General features: G+C 45.2%; 23 non-coding genes across 23 annotated transcripts; all 23 read right to left on the bottom strand.

Annotated features, from left to right (window-relative positions):
* Window positions 1–408: 408 nt before the first annotated feature.
* LOC146775167 (U5 spliceosomal RNA) lies at window positions 409–523 on the bottom strand. The gene has a single exon (XR_014974250.1). It is a non-coding gene; the product is annotated as a U5 spliceosomal RNA (small nuclear RNA).
* Window positions 524–1375: 852 nt separating this feature from the next.
* LOC146775168 (U5 spliceosomal RNA) lies at window positions 1376–1490 on the bottom strand. Its single transcript, XR_014973620.1, has one exon. It is a non-coding gene; the product is annotated as a U5 spliceosomal RNA (small nuclear RNA).
* An 853-nt stretch (window positions 1491–2343) lies between these two features.
* On the bottom strand, window positions 2344–2458 carry LOC146775169 (U5 spliceosomal RNA). Its single transcript, XR_014973594.1, has one exon. It is a non-coding gene; the product is annotated as a U5 spliceosomal RNA (small nuclear RNA).
* An 852-nt stretch (window positions 2459–3310) lies between these two features.
* LOC146775170 (U5 spliceosomal RNA) lies at window positions 3311–3425 on the bottom strand. The gene has a single exon (XR_014973057.1). It is a non-coding gene; the product is annotated as a U5 spliceosomal RNA (small nuclear RNA).
* An 852-nt stretch (window positions 3426–4277) lies between these two features.
* Window positions 4278–4392, bottom strand: LOC146775171 (U5 spliceosomal RNA). Its single transcript, XR_014974251.1, has one exon. It is a non-coding gene; the product is annotated as a U5 spliceosomal RNA (small nuclear RNA).
* An 852-nt stretch (window positions 4393–5244) lies between these two features.
* Window positions 5245–5359, bottom strand: LOC146775172 (U5 spliceosomal RNA). The gene has a single exon (XR_014973621.1). It is a non-coding gene; the product is annotated as a U5 spliceosomal RNA (small nuclear RNA).
* Window positions 5360–6212: 853 nt separating this feature from the next.
* LOC146775173 (U5 spliceosomal RNA) lies at window positions 6213–6327 on the bottom strand. Its single transcript, XR_014973595.1, has one exon. It is a non-coding gene; the product is annotated as a U5 spliceosomal RNA (small nuclear RNA).
* Window positions 6328–7179: 852 nt separating this feature from the next.
* Window positions 7180–7294, bottom strand: LOC146775174 (U5 spliceosomal RNA). Its single transcript, XR_014973058.1, has one exon. It is a non-coding gene; the product is annotated as a U5 spliceosomal RNA (small nuclear RNA).
* Window positions 7295–8159: 865 nt separating this feature from the next.
* Window positions 8160–8274, bottom strand: LOC146775175 (U5 spliceosomal RNA). Its single transcript, XR_014973060.1, has one exon. It is a non-coding gene; the product is annotated as a U5 spliceosomal RNA (small nuclear RNA).
* Window positions 8275–9126: 852 nt separating this feature from the next.
* On the bottom strand, window positions 9127–9241 carry LOC146775176 (U5 spliceosomal RNA). The gene has a single exon (XR_014974263.1). It is a non-coding gene; the product is annotated as a U5 spliceosomal RNA (small nuclear RNA).
* An 888-nt stretch (window positions 9242–10129) lies between these two features.
* On the bottom strand, window positions 10130–10244 carry LOC146775177 (U5 spliceosomal RNA). The gene has a single exon (XR_014974252.1). It is a non-coding gene; the product is annotated as a U5 spliceosomal RNA (small nuclear RNA).
* An 852-nt stretch (window positions 10245–11096) lies between these two features.
* On the bottom strand, window positions 11097–11211 carry LOC146775178 (U5 spliceosomal RNA). Its single transcript, XR_014974257.1, has one exon. It is a non-coding gene; the product is annotated as a U5 spliceosomal RNA (small nuclear RNA).
* An 866-nt stretch (window positions 11212–12077) lies between these two features.
* LOC146775179 (U5 spliceosomal RNA) lies at window positions 12078–12192 on the bottom strand. The gene has a single exon (XR_014973061.1). It is a non-coding gene; the product is annotated as a U5 spliceosomal RNA (small nuclear RNA).
* Window positions 12193–13080: 888 nt separating this feature from the next.
* Window positions 13081–13195, bottom strand: LOC146775180 (U5 spliceosomal RNA). The gene has a single exon (XR_014974253.1). It is a non-coding gene; the product is annotated as a U5 spliceosomal RNA (small nuclear RNA).
* Window positions 13196–14047: 852 nt separating this feature from the next.
* LOC146775181 (U5 spliceosomal RNA) lies at window positions 14048–14162 on the bottom strand. Its single transcript, XR_014973700.1, has one exon. It is a non-coding gene; the product is annotated as a U5 spliceosomal RNA (small nuclear RNA).
* An 852-nt stretch (window positions 14163–15014) lies between these two features.
* Window positions 15015–15129, bottom strand: LOC146775182 (U5 spliceosomal RNA). Its single transcript, XR_014973062.1, has one exon. It is a non-coding gene; the product is annotated as a U5 spliceosomal RNA (small nuclear RNA).
* An 852-nt stretch (window positions 15130–15981) lies between these two features.
* LOC146775183 (U5 spliceosomal RNA) lies at window positions 15982–16096 on the bottom strand. The gene has a single exon (XR_014973063.1). It is a non-coding gene; the product is annotated as a U5 spliceosomal RNA (small nuclear RNA).
* Window positions 16097–16948: 852 nt separating this feature from the next.
* LOC146775184 (U5 spliceosomal RNA) lies at window positions 16949–17063 on the bottom strand. The gene has a single exon (XR_014973064.1). It is a non-coding gene; the product is annotated as a U5 spliceosomal RNA (small nuclear RNA).
* An 852-nt stretch (window positions 17064–17915) lies between these two features.
* LOC146775185 (U5 spliceosomal RNA) lies at window positions 17916–18030 on the bottom strand. Its single transcript, XR_014973065.1, has one exon. It is a non-coding gene; the product is annotated as a U5 spliceosomal RNA (small nuclear RNA).
* Window positions 18031–18881: 851 nt separating this feature from the next.
* LOC146775186 (U5 spliceosomal RNA) lies at window positions 18882–18996 on the bottom strand. The gene has a single exon (XR_014973066.1). It is a non-coding gene; the product is annotated as a U5 spliceosomal RNA (small nuclear RNA).
* Window positions 18997–19848: 852 nt separating this feature from the next.
* On the bottom strand, window positions 19849–19963 carry LOC146775187 (U5 spliceosomal RNA). Its single transcript, XR_014973701.1, has one exon. It is a non-coding gene; the product is annotated as a U5 spliceosomal RNA (small nuclear RNA).
* An 852-nt stretch (window positions 19964–20815) lies between these two features.
* Window positions 20816–20930, bottom strand: LOC146775188 (U5 spliceosomal RNA). The gene has a single exon (XR_014973067.1). It is a non-coding gene; the product is annotated as a U5 spliceosomal RNA (small nuclear RNA).
* Window positions 20931–21782: 852 nt separating this feature from the next.
* LOC146775189 (U5 spliceosomal RNA) lies at window positions 21783–21897 on the bottom strand. The gene has a single exon (XR_014973068.1). It is a non-coding gene; the product is annotated as a U5 spliceosomal RNA (small nuclear RNA).
* Between the last annotated feature and the right edge of the window lie 184 nt (window positions 21898–22081).

Here is a 22081-nt window from a genome sequence, read left to right on the forward strand (position 1 = left end):
TGACGTGCCCCTTCAAGTCTACCTGAGAGGAAGCTGACTCAGGATTGGCGACCTCTCAGGGCACCTCTAACGGGCACAAATAACGGGCAAGCCCTATGAAAAGCACAGCATGAGTCTTGGTCCCACCTTTAAAAAGGAGGGTGACCTCTGGGATCTGGCAGCAGGATCTTTGGGAGATAAGAAAATATACTGCCTGCGATCGTGAAGTTTCAAGTCAGTCAAGAAAAGCAATCTCATGCACTGCACAAGCTCTTTCCCATGAGGCACCTCTCCTGCACTCTGTTTATGCAAATGAGCAAGCAGAGAGCTCAGGAATAAAACACCAAACTCATGTCCCCCAAAAAAGCAGCAGACAATTGCTGGATATTCCCCAACTTCTAATGCTTTTCTTTTAAACAAATGATAAACAGCCTCACCTGTGGCAAGGCTTAAAAAAATTGAATAAACTCTTAAATGTTCCTCTCCACGGAAATCTTTAGTAAAAGGCGAAAGATATTTTCGTTTTGAAGAGAAACCAGAGTAAGTGACAATATAGCTCTCTAGGGTAAGTGGCGGCACATCAAAGACCCTGTCATTGCGAGGGTGAGGACCTGAAAGGTATTTTCAGGCTCTAAGAAAGAGGGCGAGAACCAGGCCGGTGGGCAAAACAGGCCAACATTTCAAAGTCTCTGCTCAAGGTACAAAAAGGTGGACTGTTCACATGTGTATGTCTGGGAATATGCAAATTTCTTTTGTACTCACCTCAGCTCATTAGGAGTTGTCGGGGCTGCTGGGGAAGGGGAACAGCAAATGTGAATCAGGCTTTTAGTTAAGTGGCACTGTAGGCCTTTTGTCCCCTAGCCATTTTACGCTTTCAACACGCTCTACACATAGCCATGCACCGTATGTGCCTTTTTCACACGTACTTTCATTAAACCTGAATATAGAAGGATATATCTGTCTAGGCTGGAGACACGTGAAACAAGTCTGACGTGCCCCTTCAAGTCTACCTGAGAGGAAGCTGACTCAGGATTGGCGACCTCTCAGGGCACCTCTAACGGGCACAAATAACGGGCAAGCCCTATGAAAAGCACAGCATGAGTCTTGGTCCCACCTTTAAAAAGGAGGGTGACCTCTGGGATCTGGCAGCAGGATCTTTGGGAGATAAGAAAATATACTGCCTGCGATCGTGAAGTTTCAAGTCAGTCAAGAAAAGCAATCTCATGCACTGCACAAGCTCTTTCCCATGAGGCACCTCTCCTGCACTCAGTTTATGCAAATGAGCAAGCAGAGAGCTCAGGAATAAAACACCAAACTCATGTCCCCCAAAAAAGCAGCAGACAATTGCTGGATATTCCCCAACTTCTAATGCTTTTCTTTTAAACAAATGATAAACAGCCTCATCTGTGGCAAGGCTTAAAAAAATTGAATAAACTCTTAAATGTTCCTCTCCACGGAAATCTTTAGTAAAAGGCGAAAGATTTTTTCGTTTTGAAGAGAAACCAGAGTAAGTGACAATATAGCTCTCTAGGGTAAGTGGCGGCACATCAAAGACCCTGTCATTGCGAGGGTGAGGACCTGAAAGGTATTTTCAGGCTCTAAGAAAGAGGGCGAGAACCAGGCCGGTGGGCAAAACAGGCCAACATTTCAAAGTCTCTGCTCAAGGTACAAAAAGGTGGACTGTTCACATGTGTATGTCTGGGAATATGCAAATTTCTTTTGTACTCACCTCAGCTCATTAGGAGTTGTCGGGGCTGCTGGGGAAGGGGAACAGGAAATGTGAATCAGGCTTTTAGTTAAGTGGCACTGTAGGCCTTTTGTCCCCTAGCCATTTTACGCTTTCAACACGCTCTACACATAGCCATGCACCGTATGTGCCTTTTTCACACGTACTTTCATTAAACCTGAATATAGAAGGATATATCTGTCTAGGCTGGAGACACGTGAAACAAGTCTGACGTGCCCCTTCAAGTCTACCTGAGAGGAAGCTGACTCAGGATTGGCGACCTCTCAGGGCACCTCGAACGGGCACAAATAACGGGCAAGCCCTATGAAAAGCACAGCATGAGTCTTGGTCCCACCTTTAAAAAGGAGGGTGACCTCTGGGATCTGGCAGCAGGATCTTTGGGAGATAAGAAAATATACTGCCTGCGATCGTGAAGTTTCAAGTCAGTCAAGAAAAGCAATCTCATGCACTGCACAAGCTCTTTCCCATGAGGCACCTCTCCTGCACTCTGTTTATGCAAATGAGCAAGCAGAGAGCTCAGGAATAAAACACCAAACTCATGTCCCCCAAAAAAAGCAGCAGACAATTGCTGGATATTCCCCAACTTGTAATGCTTTTCTTTTAAACAAATGATAAACAGCCTCACCTGTGGCAAGGCTTAAAAAAATTGAATAAACTCTTAAAGGTTCCTCTCCACGGAAATCTTTAGTAAAAGGCGAAAGATTTTTTCGTTTTGAAGAGAAACCAGAGTAAGTGACAATATAGCTCTCTAGGGTAAGTGGCGGCACATCAAAGACGCTGTCATTGCGAGGGTGAGGACCTGAAAGGTATTTTCAGGCTCTAAGAAAGAGGGCGAGAACCAGGCCGGTGGGCAAAACAGGCCAACATTTCAAAGTCTCTGCTCAAGGTACAAAAAGGTGGACTGTTCACATGTGTATGTCTGGGAATATGCAAATTTCTTTTGTACTCACCTCAGCTCATTAGGAGTTGTCGGGGCTGCTGGGGAAGGGGAACAGGAAATGTGAATCAGGCTTTTAGTTAAGTGGCACTGTAGGCCTTTTGTCCCCTAGCCATTTTACGCTTTCAACACGCTCTACACATAGCCATGCACCGTATGTGCCTTTTTCACACGTACTTTCATTAAACCTGAATATAGAAGGATATATCTGTCTAGGCTGGAGACACGTGAAACAAGTCTGACGTGCCCCTTCAAGTCTACCTGAGAGGAAGCTGACTCAGGATTGGCGACCTCTCAGGGCACCTCGAACGGGCACAAATAACGGGCAAGCCCTATGAAAAGCACAGCATGAGTCTTGGTCCCACCTTTAAAAAGGAGGGTGACCTCTGGGATCTGGCAGCAGGATCTTTGGGAGATAAGAAAATATACTGCCTGCGATCGTGAAGTTTCAAGTCAGTCAAGAAAAGCAATCTCATGCACTGCACAAGCTCTTTCCCATGAGGCACCTCTCCTGCACTCTGTTTATGCAAATGAGCAAGCAGAGAGCTCAGGAATAAAACACCAAACTCATGTCCCCCAAAAAAGCAGCAGACAATTGCTGGATATTCCCCAACTTCTAATGCTTTTCTTTTAAACAAATGATAAACAGCCTCACCTGTGGCAAGGCTTAAAAAAATTGAATAAACTCTTAAATGTTCCTCTCCACGGAAATCTTTAGTAAAAGGCGAAAGATTTTTTCGTTTTGAAGAGAAACCAGAGTAAGTGACAATATAGCTCTCTAGGGTAAGTGGCGGCACATCAAAGACCCTGTCATTGCGAGGGTGAGGACCTGAAAGGTATTTTCAGGCTCTAAGAAAGAGGGCGAGAACCAGGCCGGTGGGCAAAACAGGCCAACATTTCAAAGTCTCTGCTCAAGGTACAAAAAGGTGGACTGTTCACATGTGTATGTCTGGGAATATTCAAATTTCTTTTGTACTCACCTCAGCTCATTAGGAGTTGTCGGGGCTGCTGGGGAAGGGGAACAGCAAATGTGAATCAGGCTTTTAGTTAAGTGGCACTGTAGGCCTTTTGTCCCCTAGCCATTTTACGCTTTCAACACGCTCTACACATAGCCATGCACTGTATGTGCCTTTTTCACACGTACTTTCATTAAACCTGAATATAGAAGGATATATCTGTCTAGGCTGGAGACACGTGAAACAAGTCTGACGTGCCCCTTCAAGTCTACCTGAGAGGAAGCTGACTCAGGATTGGCGACCTCTCAGGGCACCTCTAACGGGCACAAATAACGGGCAAGCCCTATGAAAAGCACAGCATGAGTCTTGGTCCCACCTTTAAAAAGGAGGGTGACCTCTGGGATCTGGCAGCAGGATCTTTGGGAGATAAGAAAATATACTGCCTGCGATCGTGAAGTTTCAAGTCAGTCAAGAAAAGCAATCTCATGCACTGCACAAGCTCTTTCCCATGAGGCACCTCTCCTGCACTCTGTTTATGCAAATGAGCAAGCAGAGAGCTCAGGAATAAAACACCAAACTCATGTCCCCCAAAAAAGCAGCAGACAATTGCTGGATATTCCCCAACTTCTAATGCTTTTCTTTTAAACAAATGATAAACAGCCTCACCTGTGGCAAGGCTTAAAAAAATTGAATAAACTCTTAAATGTTCCTCTCCACGGAAATCTTTAGTAAAAGGCGAAAGATATTTTCGTTTTGAAGAGAAACCAGAGTAAGTGACAATATAGCTCTCTAGGGTAAGTGGCGGCACATCAAAGACCCTGTCATTGCGAGGGTGAGGACCTGAAAGGTATTTTCAGGCTCTAAGAAAGAGGGCGAGAACCAGGCCGGTGGGCAAAACAGGCCAACATTTCAAAGTCTCTGCTCAAGGTACAAAAAGGTGGACTGTTCACATGTGTATGTCTGGGAATATGCAAATTTCTTTTGTACTCACCTCAGCTCATTAGGAGTTGTCGGGGCTGCTGGGGAAGGGGAACAGCAAATGTGAATCAGGCTTTTAGTTAAGTGGCACTGTAGGCCTTTTGTCCCCTAGCCATTTTACGCTTTCAACACGCTCTACACATAGCCATGCACCGTATGTGCCTTTTTCACACGTACTTTCATTAAACCTGAATATAGAAGGATATATCTGTCTAGGCTGGAGACACGTGAAACAAGTCTGACGTGCCCCTTCAAGTCTACCTGAGAGGAAGCTGACTCAGGATTGGCGACCTCTCAGGGCACCTCTAACGGGCACAAATAACGGGCAAGCCCTATGAAAAGCACAGCATGAGTCTTGGTCCCACCTTTAAAAAGGAGGGTGACCTCTGGGATCTGGCAGCAGGATCTTTGGGAGATAAGAAAATATACTGCCTGCGATCGTGAAGTTTCAAGTCAGTCAAGAAAAGCAATCTCATGCACTGCACAAGCTCTTTCCCATGAGGCACCTCTCCTGCACTCAGTTTATGCAAATGAGCAAGCAGAGAGCTCAGGAATAAAACACCAAACTCATGTCCCCCAAAAAAGCAGCAGACAATTGCTGGATATTCCCCAACTTCTAATGCTTTTCTTTTAAACAAATGATAAACAGCCTCATCTGTGGCAAGGCTTAAAAAAATTGAATAAACTCTTAAATGTTCCTCTCCACGGAAATCTTTAGTAAAAGGCGAAAGATTTTTTCGTTTTGAAGAGAAACCAGAGTAAGTGACAATATAGCTCTCTAGGGTAAGTGGCGGCACATCAAAGACCCTGTCATTGCGAGGGTGAGGACCTGAAAGGTATTTTCAGGCTCTAAGAAAGAGGGCGAGAACCAGGCCGGTGGGCAAAACAGGCCAACATTTCAAAGTCTCTGCTCAAGGTACAAAAAGGTGGACTGTTCACATGTGTATGTCTGGGAATATGCAAATTTCTTTTGTACTCACCTCAGCTCATTAGGAGTTGTCGGGGCTGCTGGGGAAGGGGAACAGGAAATGTGAATCAGGCTTTTAGTTAAGTGGCACTGTAGGCCTTTTGTCCCCTAGCCATTTTACGCTTTCAACACGCTCTACACATAGCCATGCACCGTATGTGCCTTTTTCACACGTACTTTCATTAAACCTGAATATAGAAGGATATATCTGTCTAGGCTGGAGACACGTGAAACAAGTCTGACGTGCCCCTTCAAGTCTACCTGAGAGGAAGCTGACTCAGGATTGGCGACCTCTCAGGGCACCTCGAACGGGCACAAATAACGGGCAAGCCCTATGAAAAGCACAGCATGAGTCTTGGTCCCACCTTTAAAAAGGAGGGTGACCTCTGGGATCTGGCAGCAGGATCTTTGGGAGATAAGAAAATATACTGCCTGCGATCGTGAAGTTTCAAGTCAGTCAAGAAAAGCAATCTCATGCACTGCACAAGCTCTTTCCCATGAGGCACCTCTCCTGCACTCTGTTTATGCAAATGAGCAAGCAGAGAGCTCAGGAATAAAACACCAAACTCATGTCCCCCAAAAAAAGCAGCAGACAATTGCTGGATATTCCCCAACTTGTAATGCTTTTCTTTTAAACAAATGATAAACAGCCTCACCTGTGGCAAGGCTTAAAAAAATTGAATAAACTCTTAAAGGTTCCTCTCCACGGAAATCTTTAGTAAAAGGCGAAAGATTTTTTCGTTTTGAAGAGAAACCAGAGTAAGTGACAATATAGCTCTCTAGGGTAAGTGGCGGCACATCAAAGACGCTGTCATTGCGAGGGTGAGGACCTGAAAGGTATTTTCAGGCTCTAAGAAAGAGGGCGAGAACCAGGCCGGTGGGCAAAACAGGCCAACATTTCAAAGTCTCAGCTCAAGGTACAAAAAGGTGGACTGTTCACATGTGTATGTCTGGGAATATGCAAATTTCTTTTGTACTCACCTCAGCTCATTAGGAGTTGTCGGGGCTGCTGGGGAAGGGGAACAGCAAATGTGAATCAGGCTTTTAGTTAAGTGGCACTGTAGGCCTTTTGTCCCCTAGCCATTTTACGCTTTCAACACGCTCTACACATAGCCATGCACCGTATGTGCCTTTTTCACACGTACTTTCATTAAACCTGAATATAGAAGGATATATCTGTCTAGGCTGGAGACACGTGAAACAAGTCTGACGTGCCCCTTCAAGTCTACCTGAGAGGAAGCTGACTCAGGATTGGCGACCTCTCAGGGCACCTCTAACGGGCACAAATAACGGGCAAGCCCTATGAAAAGCACAGCATGAGTCTTGGTCCCACCTTTAAAAAGGAGGGTGACCTCTGGGATCTGGCAGCAGGATCTTTGGGAGATAAGAAAATATACTGCCTGCGATCGTGAAGTTTCAAGTCAGTCAAGAAAAGCAATCTCATGCACTGCACAAGCTCTTTCCCATGAGGCACCTCTCCTGCACTCTGTTTATGCAAATGAGCAAGCAGAGAGCTCAGGAATAAAACACCAAACTCATGTCCCCCAAAAAAGCAGCAGACAATTGCTGGATATTCCCCAACTTCTAATGCTTTTCTTTTAAACAAATGATAAACAGCCTCACCTGTGGCAAGGCTTAAAAAAATTGAATAAACTCTTAAATGTTCCTCTCCACGGAAATCTTTAGTAAAAGGCGAAAGATTTTTTCGTTTTGAAGAGAAACCAGAGTAAGTGACAATATAGCTCTCTAGGGTAAGTGGCGGCACATCAAAGACCCTGTCATTGCGAGGGTGAGGACCTGAAAGATATTTTCAGGCTCTAAGAAAGAGGGCGAGAACCAGGCCGGTGGGCAAAACAGGCCAACATTTCAAAGTCTCTGCTCAAGGTACAAAAAGGTGGACTGTTCACATGTGTATGTCTGGGAATATGCAAATTTCTTTTGTACTCACCTCAGCTCATTAGGAGTTGTCGGGGCTGCTGGGGAAGGGGAACAGGAAATGTGAATCAGGCTTTTAGTTAAGTGGCACTGTAGGCCTTTTGTCCCCTAGCCATTTTACGCTTTCAACACGCTCTACACATAGCCATGCACCGTATGTGCCTTTTTCACACGTACTTTCATTAAACCTGAATATAGAAGGATATATCTGTCTAGGCTGGAGACACGTGAAACAAGTCTGACGTGCCCCTTCAAGTCTACCTGAGAGGAAGCTGACTCAGGATTGGCGACCTCTCAGGGCACCTCGAACGGGCACAAATAACGGGCACAAATAACGGGCAAGCCCTATGAAAAGCACAGCATGAGTCTTGGTCCCACCTTTAAAAAGGAGGGTGACCTCTGGGATCTGGCAGCAGGATCTTTGGGAGATAAGAAAATATACTGCCTGCGATCGTGAAGTTTCAAGTCAGTCAAGAAAAGCAATCTCATGCACTGCACAAGCTCTTTCCCATGAGGCACCTCTCCTGCACTCTGTTTATGCAAATGAGCAAGCAGAGAGCTCAGGAATAAAACACCAAACTCAAGTCCCCCAAAAAAGCAGCAGACAATTGCTGGATATTCCCCAACTTCTAATGCTTTTCTTTTAAACAAATGATAAACAGCCTCACCTGTGGCAAGGCTTAAAAAAATTGAATAAACTCTTAAATGTTCCTCTCCACGGAAATCTTTAGTAAAAGGCGAAAGATTTTTTCGTTTTGAAGAGAAACCAGAGTAAGTGACAATATAGCTCTCTAGGGTAAGTGGCGGCACATCAAAGACCCTGTCATTGCGAGGGTGAGGACCTGAAAGGTATTTTCAGGCTCTAAGAAAGAGGGCGAGAACCAGGCCGGTGGGCAAAACAGGCCAACATTTCAAAGTCTCTGCTCAAGGTACAAAAAGGTGGACTGTTCACATGTGTATGTCTGGGAATATGCAAATTTCTTTTGTACTCACCTCAGCTCATTAGGAGTTGTCGGGGCTGCTGGGGAAGGGGAACAGGAAATGTGAATCAGGCTTTTAGTTAAGTGGCACTGTAGGCCTTTTGTCCCCTAGCCATTTTACGCTTTCAACACGCTCTACACATAGCCATGCACCGTATGTGCCTTTTTCACACGTACTTTCATTAAACCTGAATATAGAAGGATATATCTGTCTAGGCTGGAGACACGTGAAACAAGTCTGACGTGCCCCTTCAAGTCTACCTGAGAGGAAGCTGACTCAGGATTGGCGACCTCTCAGGGCACCTCTAACGGGCACAAATAACGGGCAAGCCCTATGAAAAGCACAGCATGAGTCTTGGTCCCACCTTTAAAAAGGAGGGTGACATCTGGGATCTGGCAGCAGGATCTTTGGGAGATAAGAAAATATACTGCCTGCGATCGTGAAGTTTCAAGTCAGTCAAGAAAAGCAATCTCATGCACTGCACAAGCTCTTTCCCATGAGGCACCTCTCCTGCACTCTGTTTATGCAAATGAGCAAGCAGAGAGCTCAGGAATAAAACACCAAACTCATGTCCCCCAAAAAAGCAGCAGACAATTGCTGGATATTCCCCAACTTCTAATGCTTTTCTTTTAAACAAATGATAAACAGCCTCATCTGTGGCAAGGCTTAAAAAAATTGAATAAACTCTTAAATGTTCCTCTCCACGGAAATCTTTAGTAAAAGACGAAAGATTTTTTCGTTTTGAAGAGAAACCAGAGTAAGTGACAATATAGCTCTCTAGGGTAAGTGGCGGCACATCAAAGACCCTGTCATTGCGAGGGTGAGGACCTGAAAGGTATTTTCAGGCTCTAAGAAAGAGGGCGAGAACCAGGCCGGTGGGCAAAACAGGCCAACATTTCAAAGTCTCTGCTCAAGGTACAAAAAGGTGGACTGTTCACATGTGTATGTCTGGGAATATGCAAATTTCTTTTGTACTCACCTCAGCTCATTAGGAGTTGTCGGGGCTGCTGGGGAAGGGGAACAGGAAATGTGAATCAGGCTTTTAGTTAAGTGGCACTGTAGGCCTTTTGTCCCCTAGCCATTTTACGCTTTCAACACCATCCCTCCAATCGATATGCTCAGAGCCACCACTGTGCTCTACACATAGCCATGCACCGTATGTGCCTTTTTCACACGTACTTTCATTAAACCTGAATATAGAAGAATATATCTGTCTAGGCTGGAGACACGTGAAACAAGTCTGACGTGCCCCTTCAAGTCTACCTGAGAGGAAGCGGACTCAGGATTGGCGACCTCTCAGGGCACCTCCAACGGGCACAAATAACGGGCAAGCCCTATGAAAAGCACAGCATGAGTCTTGGTCCCACCTTTAAAAAGGAGGGTGACCTCTGGGATCTGGCAGCAGGATCTTTGGGAGATAAGAAAATATACTGCCTGCGATCGTGTAGTTTCAAGTCAGTCAAGAAAAGCAATCTCATGCACTGCACAAGCTCTTTCCCATGAGGCACCTCTCCTGCACTCTGTTTATGCAAATGAGCAAGCAGAGAGCTCAGGAATAAAACACCAAACTCATGTCCCCCAAAAAAGCAGCAGACAATTGCTGGATATTCCCCAACTTCTAATGCTTTTCTTTTAAACAAATGATAAACAGCCTCACCTGTGGCAAGGCTTAAAAAAATTGAATAAACTCTTAAATGTTCCTCTCCACGGAAATCTTTAGTAAAAGGCGAAAGATATTTTCGTTTTGAAGAGAAACCAGAGTAAGTGACAATATAGCTCTCTAGGGTAAGTGGCGGCACATCAAAGACCCTGTCATTGCGAGGGTGAGGACCTGAAAGGTATTTTCAGGCTCTAAGAAAGAGGGCGAGAACCAGGCCGGTGGGCAAAACAGGCCAACATTTCAAAGTCTCTGCTCAAGGTACAAAAAGGTGGACTGTTCACATGTGTATGTCTGGGAATATGCAAATTTCTTTTGTACTCACCTCAGCTCATTAGGAGTTGTCGGGGCTGCTGGGGAAGGGGAACAGGAAATGTGAATCAGGCTTTTAGTTAAGTGGCACTGTAGGCCTTTTGTCCCCTAGCCATTTTACGCTTTCAACACGCTCTACACATAGCCATGCACCGTATGTGCCTTTTTCACACGTACTTTCATTAAACCTGAATATAGAAGGATATATCTGTCTAGGCTGGAGACACGTGAAACAAGTCTGACGTGCCCCTTCAAGTCTACCTGAGAGGAAGCTGACTCAGGATTGGCGACCTCTCAGGGCACCTCGAACGGGCACAAATAACGGGCAAGCCCTATGAAAAGCACAGCATGAGTCTTGGTCCCACCTTTAAAAAGGAGGGTGACCTCTGGGATCTGGCAGCAGGATCTTTGGGAGATAAGAAAATATACTGCCTGCGATCGTGAAGTTTCAAGTCAGTCAAGAAAAGCAATCTCATGCACTGCACAAGCTCTTTCCCATGAGGCACCTCTCCTGCACTCTGTTTATGCAAATGAGCAAGCAGAGAGCTCAGGAATAAAACACCAAACTCATGTCCCCCAAAAAAGCAGCAGACAATTGCTGGATATTCCCCAACTTCTAATGCTTTTCTTTTAAACAAATGATAAACAGCCTCACCTGTGGCAAGGCTTAAACAAATTGAATAAACTCTTAAATGTTCCTCTCCACGGAAATCTTTAGTAAAAGGCGAAAGATTTTTTCGTTTTGAAGAGAAACCAGAGTAAGTGACAATATAGCTCTCTAGGGTAAGTGGCGGCACATCAAAGACCCTGTCATTGCGAGGGTGAGGACCTGAAAGATATTTTCAGGCTCTAAGAAAGAGGGCGAGAACCAGGCCGGTGGGCAAAACAGGCCAACATTTCAAAGTCTCTGCTCAAGGTACAAAAAGGTGGACTGTTCACATGTGTATGTCTGGGAATATGCAAATTTCTTTTGTACTCACCTCAGCTCATTAGGAGTTGTCGGGGCTGCTGGGGAAGGGGAACAGGAAATGTGAATCAGGCTTTTAGTTAAGTGGCACTGTAGGCCTTTTGTCCCCTAGCCATTTTACGCTTTCAACACGCTCTACACATAGCCATGCACCGTATGTGCCTTTTTCACACGTACTTTCATTAAACCTGAATATAGAAGGATATATCTGTCTAGGCTGGAGACACGTGAAACAAGTCTGACGTGCCCCTTCAAGTCTACCTGAGAGGAAGCTGACTCAGGATTGGCGACCTCTCAGGGCACCTCGAACGGGCACAAATAACGGGCACAAATAACGGGCAAGCCCTATGAAAAGCACAGCATGAGTCTTGGTCCCACCTTTAAAAAGGAGGGTGACCTCTGGGATCTGGCAGCAGGATCTTTGGGAGATAAGAAAATATACTGCCTGCGATCGTGAAGTTTCAAGTCAGTCAAGAAAAACAATCTCATGCACTGCACAAGCTCTTTCCCATGAGGCACCTCTCCTGCACTCTGTTTATGCAAATGAGCAAGCAGAGAGCTCAGGAATAAAACACCAAACTCATGTCCCCCAAAAAAAGCAGCAGACAATTGCTGGATATTCCCCAACTTGTAATGCTTTTCTTTTAAACAAATGATAAACAGCCTCACCTGTGGCAAGGCTTAAAAAAATTGAATAAACTCTTAAATGTTCCTCTCCACGGAAATCTTTAGTAAAAGGCGAAAGATTTTTTCGTTTTGAAGAGAAACCAGAGTAAGTGACAATATAGCTCTCTAGGGTAAGTGGCGGCACATCAAAGACCCTGTCATTGCGAGGGTGAGGACCTGAAAGGTATTTTCAGGCTCTAAGAAAGAGGGCGAGAACCAGGCCGGTGGGCAAAACAGGCCAACATTTCAAAGTCTCTGCTCAAGGTACAAAAAGGTGGACTGTTCACATGTGTATGTCTGGGAATATGCAAATTTCTTTTGTACTCACCTCAGCTCATTAGGAGTTGTCGGGGCTGCTGGGGAAGGGGAACAGGAAATGTGAATCAGGCTTTTAGTTAAGTGGCACTGTAGGCCTTTTGTCCCCTAGCCATTTTACGCTTTCAACACCATCCCTCCAATCGATATGCTCAGAGCCACCACTGTGCTCTACACATAGCCATGCACCGTATGTGCCTTTTTCACACGTACTTTCATTAAACCTGAATATAGAAGAATATATCTGTCTAGGCTGGAGACACGTGAAACAAGTCTGACGTGCCCCTTCAAGTCTACCTGAGAGGAAGCGGACTCAGGATTGGCGACCTCTCAGGGCACCTCCAACGGGCACAAATAACGGGCAAGCCCTATGAAAAGCACAGCATGAGTCTTGGTCCCACCTTTAAAAAGGAGGGTGACCTCTGGGATCTGGCAGCAGGATCTTTGGGAGATAAGAAAATATACTGCCTGCGATCGTGTAGTTTCAAGTCAGTCAAGAAAAGCAATCTCATGCACTGCACAAGCTCTTTCCCATGAGGCACCTCTCCTGCACTCTGTTTATGCAAATGAGCAAGCAGAGAGCTCAGGAATAAAACACCAAACTCATGTCCCCCAAAAAAGCAGCAGACAATTGCTGGATATTCCCCAACTTCTAATGCTTTTCTTTTAAACAAATGATAAACAGCCTCACCTGTGGCAAGGCTTAAAAAAATTGAATAAACTCTTAAATGTTCCTCTCCACGGAAATCTTTAGTAAAAGGCGAAAGATATTTTCGTTTTGAAGAGAAACCAGAGTAAGTGACAATATAGCTCTCTAGGGTAAGTGGCGGCACATCAAAGACCCTGTCATTGCGAGGGTGAGGACCTGAAAGGTATTTTCAGGCTCTAAGAAAGAGGGCGAGAACCAGGCCGGTGGGCAAAACAGGCCAACATTTCAAAGTCTCTGCTCAAGGTACAAAAAGGTGGACTGTTCACATGTGTATGTCTGGGAATATGCAAATTTCTTTTGTACTCACCTCAGCTCATTAGGAGTTGTCGGGGCTGCTGGGGAAGGGGAACAGGAAATGTGAATCAGGCTTTTAGTTAAGTGGCACTGTAGGCCTTTTGTCCCCTAGCCATTTTACGCTTTCAACACGCTCTACACATAGCCATGCACCGTATGTGCCTTTTTCACACGTACTTTCATTAAACCTGAATATAGAAGGATATATCTGTCTAGGCTGGAGACACGTGAAACAAGTCTGACGTGCCCCTTCAAGTCTACCTGAGAGGAAGCTGACTCAGGATTGGCGACCTCTCAGGGCACCTCTAACGGGCACAAATAACGGGCAAGCCCTATGAAAAGCACAGCATGAGTCTTGGTCCCACCTTTAAAAAGGAGGGTGACCTCTGGGATCTGGCAGCAGGATCTTTGGGAGATAAGAAAATATACTGCCTGCGATCGTGAAGTTTCAAGTCAGTCAAGAAAAGCAATCTCATGCACTGCACAAGCTCTTTCCCATGAGGCACCTCTCCTGCACTCTGTTTATGCAAATGAGCAAGCAGAGAGCTCAGGAATAAAACACCAAACTCATGTCCCCCAAAAAAGCAGCAGACAATTGCTGGATATTCCCCAACTTCTAATGCTTTTCTTTTAAACAAATGATAAACAGCCTCACCTGTGGCAAGGCTTAAAAAAATTGAATAAACTCTTAAATGTTCCTCTCCACGGAAATCTTTAGTAAAAGGCAAAAGATTTTTTCGTTTTGAAGAGAAACCAGAGTAAGTGACAATATAGCTCTCTAGGGTAAGTGGCGGCACATCAAAGACCCTGTCATTGCGAGGGTGAGGACCTGAAAGGTATTTGCAGGCTCTAAGAAAGAGGGCGAGAACCAGGCCGGTGGGCAAAACAGGCCAACATTTCAAAGTCTCTGCTCAAGGTACAAAAAGGTGGACTGTTCACATGTGTATGTCTGGGAATATGCAAATTTCTTTTGTACTCACCTCAGCTCATTAGGAGTTGTCGGGGCTGCTGGGGAAGGGGAACAGGAAATGTGAATCAGGCTTTTAGTTAAGTGGCACTGTAGGCCTTTTGTCCCCTAGCCATTTTACGCTTTTAACACGCTCTACACATAGCCATGCACCGTATGTGCCTTTTTCACACGTACTTTCATTAAACCTGAATATAGAAGGATATATCTGTCTAGGCTGGAGACACGTGAAACAAGTCTGACGTGCCCCTTCAAGTCTACCTGAGAGGAAGCTGACTCAGGATTGGCGACCTCTCAGGGCACCTCGAACGGGCACAAATAACGGGCAAGCCCTATGAAAAGCACAGCATGAGTCTTGGTCCCACCTTTAAAAAGGAGGGTGACCTCTGGGATCTGGCAGCAGGATCTTTGGGAGATAAGAAAATATACTGCCTGCGATCGTGAAGTTTCAAGTCAGTCAAGAAAAGCAATCTCATGCACTGCACAAGCTCTTTCCCATGAGGCACCTCTCCTGCACTCTGTTTATGCAAATGAGCAAGCAGAGAGCTCAGGAATAAAACACCAAACTTATGTCCCCCAAAAAAGCAGCAGACAATTGCTGGATATTCCCCAACTTCTAATGCTTTTCTTTTAAACAAATGATAAACAGCCTCACCTGTGGCAAGGCTTAAAAAAATTGAATAAACTCTTAAATGTTCCTCTCCACGGAAATCTTTAGTAAAAGGCGAAAGATTTTTTCGTTTTGAAGAGAAACCAGAGTAAGTGACAATATAGCTCTCTAGGGTAAGTGGCGGCACATCAAAGACCCTGTCATTGCGAGGGTGAGGACCTGAAAGGTATTTTCAGGCTCTAAGAAAGAGGGCGAGAACCAGGCCGGTGGGCAAAACAGGCCAACATTTCAAAGTCTCTGCTCAAGGTACAAAAAGGTGGACTGTTCACATGTGTATGTCTGGGAATATGCAAATTTCTTTTGTACTCACCTCAGCTCATTAGGAGTTGTCGGGGCTGCTGGGGAAGGGGAACAGGAAATGTGAATCAGGCTTTTAGTTAAGTGGCACTGTAGGCCTTTTGTCCCCTAGCCATTTTACGCTTTCAACACGCTCTACACATAGCCATGCACCGTATGTGCCTTTTTCACACGTACTTTCATTAAACCTGAATATAGAAGGATATATCTGTCTAGGCTGGAGACACGTGAAACAAGTCTGACGTGCCCCTTCAAGTCTACCTGAGAGGAAGCTGACTCAGGATTGGCGACCTCTCAGGGCACAAATAACGGGCACAAATAACGGGCAAGCCCTATGAAAAGCACAGCATGAGTCTTGGTCCCACCTTTAAAAAGGAGGGTGACCTCTGGGATCTGGCAGCAGGATCTTTGGGAGATAAGAAAATATACTGCCTGCGATCGTGAAGTTTCAAGTCAGTCAAGAAAAGCAATCTCATGCACTGCACAAGCTCTTTCCCATGAGGCACCTCTCCTGCACTCTGTTTATGCAAATGAGCAAGCAGAGAGCTCAGGAATAAAACACCAAACTCATGTCCCCCAAAAAAGCAGCAGACAATTGCTGGATATTCCCCAACTTCTAATGCTTTTCTTTTAAACAAATGATAAACAGCCTCACCTGTGGCAAGGCTTAAAAAAATTGAATAAACTCTTAAATGTTCCTCTCCACGGAAATCTTTAGTAAAAGGCGAAAGATTTTTTCGTTTTGAAGAGAAACCAGAGTAAGTGACAATATAGCTCTCTAGGGTAAGTGGCGGCACATCAAAGACCCTGTCATTGCGAGGGTGAGGACCTGAAAGGTATTTTCAGGCTCTAAGAAAGAGGGCGAGAACCAGGCCGGTGGGCAAAACAGGCCAACATTTCAAAGTCTCTGCTCAAGGTACAAAAAGGTGGACTGTTCACATGTGTATGTCTGGGAATATGCAAATTTCTTTTGTACTCACCTCAGCTCATTAGGAGTTGTCGGGGCTGCTGGGGAAGGGGAACAGCAAATGTGAATCAGGCTTTTAGTTAAGTGGCACTGTAGGCCTTTTGTCCCCTAGCCATTTTACGCTTTCAACACGCTCTACACATAGCCATGCACCGTATGTGCCTTTTTCACACGTACTTTCATTAAACCTGAATATAGAAGGATATATCTGTCTAGGCTGGAGACACGTGAAACAAGTCTGACGTGCCCCTTCAAGTCTACCTGAGAGGAAGCTGACTCAGGATTGGCGACCTCTCAGGGCACCTCTAACGGGCACAAATAACGGGCAAGCCCTATGAAAAGCACAGCATGAGTCTTGGTCCCACCTTTAAAAAGGAGGGTGACCTCTGGGATCTGGCAGCAGGATCTTTGGGAGATAAGAAAATATACTGCCTGCGATCGTGAAGTTTCAAGTCAGTCAAGAAAAGCAATCTCATGCACTGCACAAGCTCTTTCCCATGAGGCACCTCTCCTGCACTCTGTTTATGCAAATGAGCAAGCAGAGCGCTCAGGAATAAAACACCAAACTCATGTCCCCCAAAAAAGCAGCAGACAATTGCTGGATATTCCCCAACTTCTAATGCTTTTCTTTTAAACAAATGATAAACAGCCTCACCTGTGGCAAGGCTTAAAAAAATTGAATAAACTCTTAAATGTTCCTCTCCACGGAAATCTTTAGTAAAAGGCGAAAGATTTTTTCGTTTTGAAGAGAAACCAGAGTAAGTGACAATATAGCTCTCTAGGGTAAGTGGCGGCACATCAAAGACCCTGTCATTGCGAGGGTGAGGACCTGAAAGGTATTTTCAGGCTCTAAGAAAGAGGGCGAGAACCAGGCCGGTGGGCAAAACAGGCCAACATTTCAAAGTCTCTGCTCAAGGTACAAAAAGGTGGACTGTTCACATGTGTATGTCTGGGAATATGCAAATTTCTTTTGTACTCACCTCAGCTCATTAGGAGTTGTCGGGGCTGCTGGGGAAGGGGAACAGGAAATGTGAATCAGGCTTTTAGTTAAGTGGCACTGTAGGCCTTTTGTCCCCTAGCCATTTTACGCTTTCAACACGCTTTACACATAGCCATGCACCGTATGTGCCTTTTTCACACGTACTTTCATTAAACCTGAATATAGAAGGATATATCTGTCTAGGCTGGAGACACGTGAAACAAGTCTGACGTGCCCCTTCAAGTCTACCTGAGAGGAAGCTGACTCAGGATTGGCGACCTCTCAGGGCACAAATAACGGGCACAAATAACGGGCAAGCCCTATGAAAAGCACAGCATGAGTCTTGGTCCCACCTTTAAAAAGGAGGGTGACCTCTGGGATCTGGCAGCAGGATCTTTGGGAGATAAGAAAATATACTGCCTGCGATCGTGAAGTTTCAAGTCAGTCAAGAAAAGCAATCTCATGCACTGCACAAGCTCTTTCCCATGAGGCACCTCTCCTGCACTCTGTTTATGCAAATGAGCAAGCAGAGAGCTCAGGAATAAAACACCAAACTCATGTCCCCCAAAAAAGCAGCAGACAATTGCTGGATATTCCCCAACTTCTAATGCTTTTCTTTTAAACAAATGATAAACAGCCTCACCTGTGGCAAGGCTTAAAAAAATTGAATAAACTCTTAAATGTTCCTCTCCACGGAAATCTTTAGTAAAAGGCGAAAGATTTTTTCGTTTTGAAGAGAAACCAGAGTAAGTGACAATATAGCTCTCTAGGGTAAGTGGCGGCACATCAAAGACCCTGTCATTGCGAGGGTGAGGACCTGAAAGGTATTTTCAGGCTCTAAGAAAGAGGGCGAGAACCAGGCCGTGGGCAAAACAGGCCAACATTTCAAAGTCTCTGCTCAAGGTACAAAAAGGTGGACTGTTCACATGTGTATGTCTGGGAATATGCAAATTTCTTTTGTACTCACCTCAGCTCATTAGGAGTTGTCGGGGCTGCTGGGGAAGGGGAACAGCAAATGTGAATCAGGCTTTTAGTTAAGTGGCACTGTAGGCCTTTTGTCCCCTAGCCATTTTACGCTTTCAACACGCTCTACACATAGCCATGCACCGTATGTGCCTTTTTCACACGTACTTTCATTAAACCTGAATATAGAAGGATATATCTGTCTAGGCTGGAGACACGTGAAACAAGTCTGACGTGCCCCTTCAAGTCTACCTGAGAGGAAGCTGACTCAGGATTGGGGACCTCTCAGGGCACCTCGAACGGGCACAAATAACGGGCAAGCCCTATGAAAAGCACAGCATGAGTCTTGGTCCCACCTTTAAAAAGGAGGGTGACCTCTGGGATCTGGCAGCAGGATCTTTGGGAGATAAGAAAATATACTGCCTGCGATCGTGAAGTTTCAAGTCAGTCAAGAAAAGCAATCTCATGCACTGCACAAGCTCTTTCCCATGAGGCACCTCTCCTGCACTCTGTTTATGCAAATGAGCAAGCAGAGCGCTCAGGAATAAAACACCAAACTCATGTCCCCCAAAAAAGCAGCAGACAATTGCTGGATATTCCCCAACTTCTAATGCTTTTCTTTTAAACAAATGATAAACAGCCTCACCTGTGGCAAGGCTTAAAAAAATTGAATAAACTCTTAAATGTTCCTCTCCACGGAAATCTTTAGTAAAAGGCGAAAGATTTTTTCGTTTTGAAGAGAAACCAGAGTAAGTGACAATATAGCTCTCTAGGGTAAGTGGCGGCACATCAAAGACCCTGTCATTGCGAGGGTGAGGACCTGAAAGGTATTTTCAGGCTCTAAGAAAGAGGGCGAGAACCAGGCCGGTGGGCAAAACAGGCCAACATTTCAAAGTCTCTGCTCAAGGTACAAAAAGGTGGACTGTTCACATGTGTATGTCTGGGAATATGCAAATTTCTTTTGTACTCACCTCAGCTCATTAGGAGTTGTCGGGGCTGCTGGGGAAGGGGAACAGGAAATGTGAATCAGGCTTTTAGTTAAGTGGCACTGTAGGCCTTTTGTCCCCTAGCCATTTTACGCTTTCAACACGCTTTACACATAGCCATGCACCGTATGTGCCTTTTTCACACGTACTTTCATTAAACCTGAATATAGAAGGATATATCTGTCTAGGCTGGAGACACGTGAAACAAGTCTGATGTGCCCCTTCAAGTCTACCTGAGAGGAAGCTGACTCAGGATTGGCGACCTCTCAGGGCACCTCGAACGGGCACAAATAACGGGCAAGCCCTATGAAAAGCACAGCATGAGTCTTGGTCCCACCTTTAAAAAGGAGGGTGACCTCTGGGATCTGGCAGCAGGATCTTTGGGAGATAAGAAAATATACTGCCTGCGATTGTGAAGTTTCAAGTCAGTCAAGAAAAGCAATCTCATGCACTGCACAAGCTCTTTCCCATGAGGCACCTCTCCTGCACTCTGTTTATGCAAATGAGCAAGCAGAGAGCTCAGGAATAAAACACCAAACTCATGTCCCCCAAAAAAGCAGCAGACAATTGCTGGATATTCCCCAACTTCTAATGCTTTTCTTTTAAACAAATGATAAACAGCCTCACCTGTGGCAAGGCTTAAAAAAATTGAATAAACTCTTAAATGTTCCTCTCCACGGAAATCTTTAGTAAAAGGCAAAAGATTTTTTCGTTTTGAAGAGAAACCAGAGTAAGTGACAATATAGCTCTCTAGGGTAAGTGGCGGCACATCAAAGACCCTGTCATTGCGAGGGTGAGGACCTGAAAGGTATTTTCAGGCTCTAAGAAAGAGGGCGAGAACCAGGCCGGTGGGCAAAACAGGCCAACATTTCAAAGTCTCTGCTCAAGGTACAAAAAGGTGGACTGTTCACATGTGTATGTCTGGGAATATGCAAATTTCTTTTGTACTCACCTCAGCTCATTAGGAGTTGTCGGGGCTGCTGGGGAAGGGGAACAGCAAATGTGAATCAGGCTTTTAGTTAAGTGGCACTGTAGGCCTTTTGTCCCATAGCCATTTTACGCTTTCAACACGCTCTACACATAGCCATGCACCGTATGTGCCTTTTTCACACGTACTTTCATTAAACCTGAATATAGAAGGATATATCTGTCTAGGCTGGAGACACGTGAAACAAGTCTGACGTGCCCCTTCAAGTCTACCTGAGAGGAAGCTGACTCAGGATTGGGGCCCTCTCAGGGCACCTCGAACGGGCACAAATAACGGGCAAGCCCTATGAAAAGCACAGCATGAGTCTTGGTCCCACCTTTAAAAAGGAGGGTGACCTCTGGGATCTGGCAGCAGGATCTTTGGGAGATAAGAAAATATACTGCCTGCGATCGTGAAGTTTCAAGTCAGTCAAGAAAAGCAATCTCATGCACTGCACAAGCTCTTTCCCATGAGGCACCTCTCCTGCACTCTGTTTATGCAAATGAGCAAGCAGAGAGCTCAGGAATAAAACACCAAACTCAAGTCCCCCAAAAAAGCAGCAGGCAATTGCTGGATATTCCCCAACTTCTAATGCTTTTCTTTTAAACAAATGATAAACAGCCTCACCTGTGGCAAGGCTTAAAAAAATTGAATAAACTCTTAAATGTTCCTCTCCACGGAAATCTTTAGTAAAAGGCGAAAGATTTTTTCGTTTTGAAGAGAAACCAGAGTAAGTGACAATATAGCTCTCTAGGGTAAGTGGCGGCACATCAAAGACCCTGTCATTGCGAGGGTGAGGACCTGAAAGGTATTTTCAGGCTCTAAGAAAGAGGGCGAGAACCAGGCCGGTGGGCAAAACAGGCCAACATTTCAAAGTCTCTGCTCAAGGTACAAAAAGGTGGACTGTTCACATGTGTATGTCTGGGAATATGCACATTTCTTTTGTACTCACCTCAGCTCATTAGGAGTTGTCGGGGCTGCTGGGGAAGGGGAACAGGAAATGTGAATCAGGCTTTTAGTTAAGTGGCACTGTAGGCCTTTTGTCCCCTAGCCATTTTACGCTTTCAACACGCTCTACACATAGCCATGCACCGTATGTGCCTTTTTCACACGTACTTTCATTAAACCTGAATATAGAAGGATATATCTGTCTAGGCTGGAGACACGTGAAACAAGTCTGACGTGCCCCTTCAAGTCTACCTGAGAGGAAGCTGACTCAGGATTGGCGACCTCTCAGGGCACCTCGAACAGGCACAAATAACGGGCAAGCCCTATGAAAAGCACAGCATGAGTCTTGGTCCCACCTTTAAAAAGGAGGGTGACCTCTGGGATCTGGCAGCAGGATCTTTGGGAGATAAGAAAATATACTGCCTGCGATCGTGAAGTTTCAAGTCAGTCAAGAAAAGCAATCTCATGCACTGCACAAGCTCTTTCCCATGAGGCACCTCTCCTGCACTCTGTTTATGCAAATGAGCAAGCAGAGACCTCAGGAATAAAACACCAAACTCATGTCCCCCAAAAAAGCAGCAGACAATTGCTGGATATTCCCCAACTTCTAATGCTTTTCTTTTAAACAAATGATAAACAGCCTCACCTGTGGCAAGGCTTAAAAAAATTGAATAAACTCTTAAATGTTCCTCTCCACGGAAATCTTTAGTAAAAGGCGAAAGATTTTTTCGTTTTGAAGAGAAACCAGAGTAAGTGACAATATAGCTCTCTAGGGTAAGTGGCGGCACATCAAAGACCCTGTCATTGCGAGGGTGAGGACCTGAAAGGTATTTTCAGGCTCTAAGAAAGAGGGCGAGAACCAGGCCGGTGGGCAAAACAGGCCAACATTTCAAAGTCTCTGCTCAAGGTACAAAAAGGTGGACTGTTCACATGTGTA

Source organism: Triturus cristatus, chromosome 12 (assembly GCF_964204655.1).
Source record: "Triturus cristatus chromosome 12, aTriCri1.1, whole genome shotgun sequence".
Lineage (NCBI taxonomy): Eukaryota > Metazoa > Chordata > Amphibia > Caudata > Salamandridae > Triturus > Triturus cristatus.